The sequence below is a fragment of the Callorhinus ursinus genome, unplaced genomic scaffold, assembly GCF_003265705.2.
Source record: "Callorhinus ursinus isolate GAN/ISIS: 27379988/994484 unplaced genomic scaffold, GSC_fseal_2.0 scaffold5, whole genome shotgun sequence".
NCBI classification, from domain to species: Eukaryota; Metazoa; Chordata; class Mammalia; order Carnivora; family Otariidae; genus Callorhinus; species Callorhinus ursinus.
Genome location: NW_027397067.1, coordinates 42,077,770 through 42,086,373, shown reverse-complemented (window position 1 = coordinate 42,086,373; position 8,604 = coordinate 42,077,770). Strand labels below are relative to the sequence as shown.

General features: G+C 43.0%; 1 protein-coding gene across 5 annotated transcripts in view; it reads left to right on the top strand.

Annotated features, from left to right (window-relative positions):
* Positions 1 to 699: 699 nt before the first annotated feature.
* PLEKHF2 (pleckstrin homology and FYVE domain containing 2) overlaps positions 700 to 8,604 on the top strand; it is a 29,501-nt gene continuing 21,596 nt past the window's right edge. For all 5 annotated transcript variants that reach the window (XM_025870864.2, XM_073892993.1, XM_073892991.1 and 2 more), the window contains exon 1: positions 700 to 957. The gene's annotated coding sequence lies outside the window, so the exon portion shown is untranslated. The remainder of the gene's footprint in view (positions 958 to 8,604) is intronic.

The following is an 8,604-nucleotide window of genomic DNA, read 5'->3' as shown; positions in this document are numbered from 1 at the left end:
GAAGGGCAGGTTTAACCTTATATACAATCATTACCGTTTCCAAGTATGTGAAGTAGGTAGATGAGGTTTTGCTGCGTCAGAGAAAAGTTCTGGTAAGACCAGAGTTCTAAGGCAGGCAATGAAGGCATGCACTTAAAGGGCTGTGCAGAGTCCGCAGGGTGTATGTGTTGCAACCGCAGCTGTTTCGGTTTCAAGAGGTAGGGGTTTCAGGGAAAGCGAATGAAAGGTGTGACGGACAGGAACGCCGCGCTAACTGCGAGGAGCAAACAGACGTCTGCCCGCACGCCTTTGGGCATCTAACATCCAAAAAGCCTTTCTTTCCCGCCCGCAGAAAGTTCTTGAGTTCCCTGGAGATGCCGGTTCGGTGGCAGGGAAAAGGCAACCCAACCTTCCTCCCATTTTTCCTAAAAACCTCGTACTGAGATGAACAATCCTTTCCAAAGGATTGCCAAGAGCCAGAAAACCAGGTAAGTGGTGCACCCAAGATTCCCGCGTGCCAGTCCGCACAGCGAGCAGAGGAACCAACTCTCCGTCCCGGCTGCCTAGGTGGGTGTGGCCTTCGCTGAGGCCCCTCCCCCTCGAGCACGTCGCGCGGGGCCGCACGGGCGGGGCGAGGGAACAGGCAAGAAAGGGCGGGGAGTGAGCCTTGTGGGTGTGCTCGTGCCCGAGCGCTCGCGCCTGGCGTGTGGGCGGCGGCGCGCCCGTGCCCGCGCAGGGGAGAGGCCAGCCCAGGCGGCCGTTGTGGGGTTCGACTGGAGGGGCGGGAGAGTCACCTGCGAGCGGCGGTGCCGCCCGCTCGCCCGCCCGCCGCGTCCGGATCGCGCCGGCTGCGCGGGGCCGCTGGCTGCACACACCCAGGGAGGCTGGGGTGGCGGAGCGGGCAGAGTCCGCGCCCGGCGCCCCGGACGAGCAGGAGTCGGATCTTCGCCGCTGTCGCCGCCGCCCGCGCCCGGCTGGGTAGGTGAAGCCCGAGGTTGCTTGTCCGCCGTTCCCTGGCGGGCCGGTAGAGGAGAAGCGAAACTTTCCGGCGCTTCCCTCCGCGGTCCCCGGGCCGTCTGCGGCGCGGGGAGGTGTCGTCGTCGCGGGCGGCGGCCGACGCCATGTTGGGGTCTGTGAGAAACGGGGCGCTCCCGGCCGCTCCCCGCGCGCTGGGGCTGGCCCGCGGACGCCGGGGGCGACCCGCGCCCGCCCGCAGGACACCGCCGCCTGCGCCCGTGGGCTCGGGGGCTGTCCCCAGGGTCCGCGGACCGGCGGACCGGGGACGGGCGGAGGCGCCAGGAGGGTCCCGAGGTCGGGCGAGAAGTTGGCGAGGCGTGAGGACTGGGGTCCCGTTCGCGGCCAGTGGAGTCTCAGGGCCCCAACGTCTTTCTGTCCCAAAAGTTTGCGGGGTCTGGGCATTAGGGACGTTGTAAGTTGAACAGCATATTTTTATGTGACTTGGGGCAAAAAAAATGGCCCCGCAGATTTCGCTCTGATGGAAGAAGCGTTGGCTTTAGCACGTTTATTTAGAGTCTTTTAAAGTTGTATGGTCTTCGGCCGAATTTTTTTTCCTTTTTTAAAATTTTTCCGAGGGCCGAGAGCTTGCTGCTCACGTTGCTTGAATTCCCTTGTGTGTTCTTGCATTATAGCAGTAACTCGTGAGTGTGCGGTGGAAATGGTAGTATTAAGGTTACAGATAACTAAGCCCTTTTGTAATTCAGACTCACAAAGTATGTAAGTTGGTAAATAACCTTCTTTGTTGTGTTTTAGTACGTTACAGAAGAGACTTAGTACAGACAGACTTAGGAACTCTGACAGACTTAAAGGCATGTGTCTTAAGGTGAAGTAATCTGGACATTACGAAGTTTTTTTTCCTCCGTTTGGTGCGACCCTGCCATGTTTTGAGCATTTTATCTTTTTTCCTGTACTATAGTAGCTCACGGGGTCCTCGGGTTAATTCAGTATTAACGAAGGCTTCTATTTTTAATCTCTTCGGGTCCTGACAGCACTGGAGGTGAATGGTATTAAGTTTCTCTACTTAATTGGAAAGCACATGCTATCGCCTCAAAAAATAAAACTGGTATACTAACCCATGGCATCAAAAAGGATTCAGCCTCAATTACCCCAGTCAATGAATGTAAATTGATGTGTTTTAATAAAGGCATCTTAGCTTTAAAATTCTGTTAAATGAACTGAAGGGGCTCTGAACCACAAATAGGATAAACCCTAAAACATGTCTTGGAGAATTTCTCTTCTAATCCTAGAGGTAATAATAGAGCTTCTGCTCAGATTTGGCTGCTAATTTCCTTCTTAAATCCTTTTTGTTTTGCTTCATTGTCGAGTAAACACCGTTATACCCATTTGTTTTTCTGGATGAAGGGTTAACCTAGGAATGAGGTGACTTAACTAACTTCATAAATCTTGCAGCCAAACGCATTTAACTGAGGTCTTTATGACTCTGAAGCCTTCCTGTTTTTCCTATTAGCATTAACTTTGTAGCATGTGGCAATCTCTGTCCACCTTGTTTCCTCTGTCTTTGCTGCTCTTTCTGATTTTAGCTCCTCCATATAGTTGTTTCCTAGAGAGCTGATTTACAAGGGTTCTTGTAGTGGAATTTTCACTTGAGCCTATACTTTAACATCTTCTCTGTGCTGTTCTCCTTACCCCACCCCCTCTCTCTCCCCAAGAATAACTCACTTATCTCATTGCAGTCTAGTAAATACTACACTGATCAGTCATGGTACCTCCTTAACTACAGGCATTGCATGGAGTCTGATTTGCCGCTTCATCCCCAGTGTGCAGAGAACATAGCAGATGCTCAGGAAAGGTTTGAATGGATGAGGACACATCTGTTCCTTGTAAATATACTTCATGAATTTCTTATTAAATTGCCCTTTCCAGGGGCGCCTGGGTGGCACAGTTGGTTAAGCATCCAACTCTTGGTTTCAGTTCAGGTCGTGATCTCAGGGTTGTGAGATGGAGTCCCATTTGGGGCTCCGCACTCAGAGCAGTGTGCTTGAGATTCCCTCCCCTTCTGCCCCTCCCTGCCCTGCTCGCTCAGGAGCTCTCGCACATGCTCTCTCTCTCTCTCTCTCTCTCTCTCTCTCAAATAAGATCTTTAAAATAAAATAAATTGCCCTTTCCGTGGGCATAGAAGTTAAATCTTCTCTAATGTTTTTTCTTTTTTTTTTTTTGAGAATTTGTCTTGTTAACTCAAATTTTGGCGTGGGGATACAGAACTTGAATTTTTATGAAATTTCCAAGTAGATAATGATATAATCAACAAAGAAGCAGTGTGTCACCAAAAGAATAATAATTTTAAAGTGTGATTGAATTTATTTGTACTAGATGGAAATAGAGGTAATTCCTTATGATAAATTTGAAGGTTATGTTGACACATTTAAGCTCTTTGATAGAGCAACTCATTTCTCTGTCAATTATTTTGTTAGAATTATCTTAGGACTTTGGTTTAGAATGCCTTACTTAATGGAAAGCATATAAAAATTGCTTTTCTGTTGATAGGCTTATCTTTGAGAACCAGCTTTGTATGCCAGCTGCATGCTTAATAGTTTCTTGTTGGCTTAACTGAATAAAGTATACTTCATAGATATACTTTCAGAGTGCTGTGTCAGGTTGCAGACCTCTCTAGGTGAAGGTGTTTACTAATTCTGTAATGAAATTACTATAGAATTTGGGGTTAATTCTCTGACCCCCCCCAAATAACCTTCCCTCCAATCCATAAATCACAAACTGGTGTGCCCAATTTGTGAGGTCCTAGGAAGGAAGAGAAGGCGTTCAAGTAGCTGCTGTGAGTGCTAGAGAAAGCAGTTGCAGTAGGGTGGACTGGAACAGACAAACCTGTATCCATAGCTCTGCTCCTACTGGCTTGTGACTCTAGAACAGGTTGCTTCATTTCTCTAAGCTTCACAGGACTCATTTGTGAAATGGACACAAATACTTGCCTCAAAGTGTTGTGAGGATTTACTAAAATATGTTTATGGAATTGCCCGGTGCATGATACTCAGTAAGTTATGTTAGCAAATGAACAAAGTGGTTGTCATTTACATTGAATCATAGAATTTTAAAAGGAAGCAACTTGGGTATCTGGGTGGCTCAGTTGGTTAAGTGACTGCCTTCGGCTCAAGTCCAGAATCAAGTCCCCACATCGAGCAGGGAGCCTGCTTCTCCCTCTGACCCTTTCCCCACCTTGTGCTCTCCCGCTCTCATTCTCTCTCTCAAAGTAAAAAAAAAAAAAAAAAACCACAACTTTTAGAGACACCTGGGTGGCACAGTTGGTTGAGCATTTGACTTTGGTTTTGGCTCGGGTCTGATCTCCAGGTGGTGGGATCGAGCCCGAGTGGGGCTCCAAGCTCAGCATGGAGTGTGCTTGAGATTCTCTCTCTTTCTGCTCCTCCTGCTCATTTGTGCTCTCTCTTTCAAATAAATAAATCTTAAAAAAAAAAAAGTAGCTGTTAGAAATATGTAGTTTAGTTCTTAACCTTGGCCGCACATTAGAATTCCCTGAGGAACTTCTTAAAAATACTGATGCCTGAATTCCACCCTAGAACCAAGTCAGAATTACTGGGTTTGGGGTCAAGGCATAGGTAGTTTTGTCTGTGTGTGGGGTTGTTTTTTTTTTAAGCACCTATGATTTTAATGTGTAGTCAAGGTTGAGAATCATTGATATCTCATCTCCTTATTCTCATTTTGTGGTTGAATAAAGTACAGAGAGAGATTAAGTGCCCCCCAAATTCCTGTCAGACTGCAAAGGATATGTCTGAGTCAGAGGAAAGTGAAGTATGTAGAGGTTAAAGTAACAGTTACATTCATTACAGACTAGAAAGGTGGGCTACATTTGTAAATAACTACAGTTGACTTACTCTAGTGACCTTTACTACCACTCTACATCAGCAACCTACATGGATGACCAAGTTATTTAACCTTGTCATCATTTTGAACTACCTCAAGTCTTAAACTCACCAGAGGTGGTGATTCAAAAGCCCGTGTTTCTGTTTTCCATCATACCTGATGAACCAGCTTTTTGTCCTCATTGTCACCTCCCAGGCTGTTAATTTTCTACCTTCTTTCGGGTGCTGAACCTTGTAGTTCATATTCTGTGAACTCACTAGCACCTCATATTCCTTTCCTTGACCTTTGCTGTATATAACCAGTCAATTCTCAGCTTGTAAATACCAGTTTCCTTTTTCTGCCCAGCACTTCTGAAGAAAGTCACAGCTTTGGTGACTGTTGAATATTTGTTTTCCAGCTGCCTGTGTACTAGTTGCTTTCTAATCCTTTTCTCATCCCAGAGTTGACTCATTTTCTCTGTTGTGTTTTCAGTCTCAGATTGTTAACCCCAATCTTGAAACGCTTGATTCTTAGAGATGAACTTGCTTCCTTCTAAAATGATTAAGATTTTGTGATGTGAATTTTCTGTTTTCTTCTTTGCGTTAACTTTTTCATCTTTTTTTTTTTCTTTCCATTTTTGTAAGTGGAACTATACTTAATTCTTTATGCCGGGGAAAATTTTTTTTAAAAACTTAGTTTTTTCATATTTTTATCAATTGTAATTTTGCATTTGTTTTTTACACTTGTATTTTCCTACATGTTCTTCTTTACAAATCTTGTTACTTAAGAAGCAATAAGTGGGGCGCCTGGGTGGCTCAGTTGGTTAAGCAACTGCCTTCGGCTCAGGTCATGATCCTGGAGTCCCGGGATCGAGTCCCGCATCGGGCTCCCTGCTCAGCAGGGAGTCTGCTTCTCCCTCTGACCCTCTTCCCTCTCATGCTCTCTCTCTCAAATAAATAAATAAAATCTTTAAAAAAAAAAAAAAAGAAGCAATAAGTGTTCTTTGTCTATGAGAGAATATGTGTTGGCGCCTGGGTGGCTGAGTCCATCCATTAAGGTTAAGCATTTGCCTTTGGTTCAGGTCATGATCCTAGAGTCCTGGGATCGAGTCCACATCGGGCTCCCTGCTCAGCAGGGAGTCTGCTTCTCCCTCTGATCCTCTCCCCCCTCTTGTACTCTCTTTCTCTCTCATTCTCCTTCTTTCTGAAATAAATAAAATCTTAAAAAAAGAATGTCTTCATTATAAAATCATTAGGCAATGTAAAAATATTTTACCCTAGTACTTAGAGACAACCGGTACTAAATTTTTGGTATATATCTTTCCAGACTTAAAAAAAAAAAAAAAAAGGTTTATATGTGCTGTTTAAAAACCTTTATTTAATAAACTGCCTTAACAGTTTTCCACATTAAATATTAATCTCTGTTCTCTCTGTTGAAAAATCTATTACATGGATATGCTGTAATTAGCTAGTCTCCTATTATTTCTGGCTTTTCAACATATCAGGACAAAGCTACAGTGAACTTCTATATGTGAATAACTTTGTACAATGGTCTAAGTTTTCTTGCATATATTCTTGGAAATAGAATTTTTGTGTAAACTTTGTAAAGTGCTTCTATTGCCAAAAATGGCATTAAGAAAAGTTGTTCCAGTGTATTCTGTCAAGAATACGAGTGCCCATTTTCCCCACATCTTAGCGAGGTGAATAATACATCATTTTCATTTTTATTTCTTTGGCACTGAGAACCAACATTATTTCATTTACTGGTCATTTTTATTTGTTATTTTGAAAATTGCTGTTTGTATCTTACCCATTTTTCTTTGGGGATATTTTCCTTTTTTCTTTTTAATTACATGGGCCCTTTTATATATTAAAAATGTTGACCCTTTGTCATATGTTACAAATATTTTTCTTTAATGCTTTTTCCCTTCAATGTTGAAGTTTCAAAATTTTATGTGGTAAAATGTCTTTTAAGACATTTGGCTTTTTCATGGTATATATAACCATTCCCCTCTATGGCTAGAAATTTAGATTCTGTTTTTCACTATTAGAGTTAATGCCAGAGGGAAAACTTTATGCACAGCATATGTGCCCCTCCCCCTGGCCCCCCACAAGAGTTTCTTTCTCGGGATAAATTTCTGTGGTTAAAAATTCCAGGGTCAAAGGGCAGTGCTTTCTGAAGCATTATTATACATGACCATTAGTCCTGTTTTTCCACGTGTTTCACTGCTATTGTGACTTGTTAGCACAGTAAGGTTTTTTAGTCTCTGAGACTTGTGAGACATGTGAAAGCATGTTGAAAAGGTGCTTTGTGCTGTTTTCTCCCCTTCTCGCCTCTCTTGCTTGTCTCTTTCTAAACGAGGTGTTCCCCAAAGTTCAGTCCTTGACCTCTCTGTCTTCGATAGCATCAGCCAGCACCTCTACATGTGAATGATTACTCAATCTTTTTCAGTCCTGGAGCTCCCTGCTCATCCTAGCATTTGTGTTTGTCTGACAGATGTTTGTCATGTGCATACCCTGAGGGTACTTCCAAGATGAGTATGTCCTAAACTGATGTCTTCTCCCTCCTGAAGCAAACCTAGCATCTGCCAATGGCTTATGTTTAGACCTTTGAAGTATCTCGCACTCACTTTTCACTCATATAATCAGTTGGTTTCTAAATCCTATCCTCTATACCTCAGTCTCTCTCTCTTACCCTTTTTATTTCTGCTGTCAATTATTGTGACTCAGGCTTTTGTTACCCTCTGGGTTTTTGTTTTGTTTTGTTTGCCTTCGATCTAACTTCAGTAGTCTCTCCAGTCCATCCTGTGTACTGCTTTTGTGTACTGATTAATATTTTCCTATCTGAAAGCCTTAGTCTTCCTGTTGCCTATATAATAATAAAGTCTAAACTCTTTAGTCTGATGCTTACTTTCCTTTGCAGTTTGGCTCTTCTCTATCTTAACAGATTTCTATTCTACCACCGTACTTTGTCCTGGCCCTACCTCCTCCAACCTCACCTATTCTCTGAGCAATGTGTTTGTACACCATCACGCCTCTTTGCCTCCCCCCTCCCCCAAATAGTGTGACCTACTACTTTTGCTTGAATTTCCAGCTTGAATTTCTAGTCGTTTTAGAGTTGTTTCTAGATGTTCCCCGGCCACAGTTACCTGCCAACTAAACACTTTGGCCCTGGGCTTCATCACTCTTATTTATTTTTTTTTTTAATGTTTTTGGTTTGTTTCTCCTCTGACTGAGTGCACAGATTTAATCATATTCTTTAGTTCATAGCATACTATATGGGTACCAAACTCTTTTCCTGTCGTTTGTTTTCTTCTTTATCATTTATTCCCATCATTCTCTTTCCTATAGACACACACCCTAATGTATAACACATGAATTACACAGTTTTATCTATATAAACTTGGATTTATAGCTGTCTTTCTCCTTCACAAAGATTTTTAGTTTTGAGTATTTCTGCCTTTTATTACTACTTGTACAGAGTAAGTGGTCCATAAATGTTTGCTACTACTTCAAATTTATGGAAAATTAATATTGGTTTTACCAGCTTCCCTATTGCTTAGACCAAAAACCTGTGGATTTATTTGAACTTTATTCTTCCACTTCTGGTTAGTCATAGCAATCCTGAACTTGATCGCTATTCTTTCTTTTCCTGTTGCAAACTTCACTCTTATCAATTCATCAGAGCACTCCTTCCAAAAGTTTCAGAATGAACTCTCAGGAACCAACAAGATCTGGTCATATTTTTTTTTTCTCCCCTGTTTCTCTACTAAATGAC